This window comes from Varanus komodoensis, unplaced genomic scaffold, assembly GCF_004798865.1.
Source record: "Varanus komodoensis strain SLA01 unplaced genomic scaffold, ASM479886v1 scaffold419, whole genome shotgun sequence".
In the NCBI taxonomy this organism is placed as follows: domain Eukaryota; kingdom Metazoa; phylum Chordata; class Lepidosauria; order Squamata; family Varanidae; genus Varanus; species Varanus komodoensis.
In genome coordinates, this window is record NW_025335970.1 from 1 (window position 1) to 2,978 (window position 2,978).

The following is a 2,978-nucleotide window of genomic DNA, read 5'->3' on the forward strand; positions in this document are numbered from 1 at the left end:
ACACACACACACACACACACACACACACACACACACACACACACACAACTTCTTAACACTGTGCAAGTAAATCTGGACAGCAAGACCAGCTTTCTCAAAAAGACTGATCCTGGGGCTCACTGGCATTGCCAGATCGAGCTCATCGGAAGAACTCTGGCTTTGTAAGCAGGACGTTGCCGGTTCGAGCCCAGGCACCCCCAGCTCTGTTCTTTTCAAATGACTGTCAAGCAGCAGTGCCAGCAAAGACCCTTAGGAGACCTCCTGCCAGGAGGCACGGCCCACCTGGAGCATGAGGATGACCTCAAGGGGGTCTTTGTGGAATGGAAGCGGGGGGAGCCAGAAGGCCTGTGGGTCCAGCCCCCTGCTCAGTGCAGGACTCCCAGTTACACCATCCCTCTCAGGTGGCCGCCTGGTTGCATCTCGGATGCCTCTCATGTGGAAAAGCCCACAGCCTCCCAAGGTCATGAGATCTGTTGTCATGCTGCTCTAACAGTCAGGAAACTTTTCCTGATATCCAGCTGGAACCTAGCTTCCTGGAACTTGAACCTGTTATTCCTTGTCCTGCACTCTGGGATGATCGAGAAGGGATCCCAGCCCTCCTATGTGACAGACTTTCACATACTTGCAGAGTGTTAGCCTACCTCTCCTCCGTCTTCTCTAGGGTAAACATGCCTAGCTCTTCCCATCTTTCCTCAGAGGGCTTTGATTCCAGTCCCCAGGTCATCTTTGTTGCCCCCCTCTGAACTTCTTCCACTTCGTCTGCATCTTTCTTGAAGTGTGGTGCCCAGAACTGGACACAAGACTTCAGATGCGGTGCAACCAGTGCCAAACAGAGGGAGACCAGAACCTCTGGTGATCTGGAAATGATATGCAGGCAAGCTTTGCTCTTAGAAGACAGGTGTGCATTTTCTTCATCTTCTCCCTGGCAGGGCATCCTAGAACCCCATTTTCTGGCTGGTGGTAACGCATCTAATATTTCTCCAAATCTGGCAGCAGGACAAAGAATGGCATCTGCATGAAACCTCTCAAGCCATACTGTCTGGGAACAGAGGAGCATGTCATGCCTTCGTACCTTGACAATTCCGATTCCCAGCCATGGTAAGCAGCCTACTATGGGGAACACCCTTCCCAGGGCTGCAGACCCACAACCTGTCTGGAAGCTGCTCACTCCATTCAGTTGGAATGTCCCTGCCAGGTTTGCATCGGAAGCTGGCTGCGCACAATGCTGACAGGCTTGTACCTGTGACATCACCATGGAGCACTGATCTCCTGTACACCTTAGATCCATTTTGCCTGTTAAATCACTCCTTTCTAAGATAGCAAATGATGAAAAAAACACATATGAATGCAACACTCAAAAGAAGAAGACGGGCAGTCTGCCAGATGCAGGGAGAGGGGCAAGGCTGAGTGACCATTTGATTCGCTCATGTCCTTCCTTTTCATGGCAAAGCCAGGAGGGCAGGTGGGGGCTTGCACAGCGGCTGTGCGACTTTTGCTGCAACTCCAGTTTTCACCCTGTGCTGCACTGGAGCAAGAATGGACCTGAAAGGGCAAACTATGGTGCTTTCATAGCCAGGTGGGGTGGAATCCTGGCCTAGCATCCCGACCTGAGTTGCTGGAGCTGAGCTTGTGCCCTCCATTTGGTCTCCTTGGCAGACAAAGTCCTCATGAGCTCGGATTCCGGCCATCCAGCAGTACTAGACCCCCAGGACTCTATTCCCTTCTTCTCCACTGGTGAAGCTCGGACCAACGTATGGTGCAGGGTCACCCTGTTCTGTGCCAGTGAGGGGTTCTTTTGTCTGCTAACACCCTGCAGTGGCAACTCATTTTAGCGACCATGAAATTCCAGGCTTTTTTTTTTTTTACAGCTATTGATAAAGGATAACTCTGACAAAAATACAATAAAAATAACATAAAATAATAAAGGAAACCTAGGTGAAACTGTGACATGCAGCTCCTAAATATTATAGGCAAAACTGGTTGGTTTGCATATTGTTAGGGTTAGCTAATATTTTCTTTTGAACATGCAGAGGAGGAGGACTCCCCTGTCGACATGTGGAGGAGGGCGAGCAAACATTCATTCAGCTTGTGCAACGTTTCCTACACAAATGTGAATCTTCAAAATACCTCTCTTTCCTATAGTAATAGAATATATTCTCCTAGATTTGTTTAGAGTTTCTTCTAGGCACTGACAAATCAGCACTGAGCATCTGCCTTTGCTCAATGAAAGCGAACGGTGAGCAAATATCTTGCTGAAAGAGTTCAAGCAACAAGAGCTGTCAACCAATTAACCAAACCTTAATCCACAGAACAATGAGTTTTAAATTCATGAATGAAATCGACTGAACCTTTGCCTATGAACAGCACTGTCCCTGGGGAAAGTATTAGCTGTTTTGAGGTGATGGAGGTACACATTAGCTTCCATCTTAGGATGCCCTCCAAGAGTTGATGGAGGAGAGTGTAGGTGCGGGGTACCATTTTGTGTGCACCAAGGCTGCAGGTTCAATTCCTGCCATCTCCAGATGAAAGGTCCAAACGATTGAATTGTCTGGTCAGCTAATGTTTGCAGCCCCAGCAACAACGCCAAGGAAGTGTGATTTCGGGCAGGTGTGGTGTCCTCAGAACCAGCGAGCCCAAGGACACTGGCTCCCGATCAGGCACTGTAGGGAATTCAGTCCAACATGCAGCGTGGCTTGTTGCTTGTGATCCACAGGAAGGTTGCACAGAAAAGAGTGCAGTGTGACCGGAGTGAGGGGCAAAAATTCTTATTATTTGGGAGGGGAAACCTATTTGGTTTTCCTGATTATCGAAGTGCAATTGTCCTTGGACTTTTACCTGATTGCAATGCAAGATACGAGGGTTCCTTCCCTCCCTTCCCTTCCTCAAACCTATAAATTATATAACACGCACTTAAAAAGAAAAGAAGGCAGAGAAAAGGGTTTCTGTGTTTCGCTCAACAGTCTTCACTCTGTGTGGCG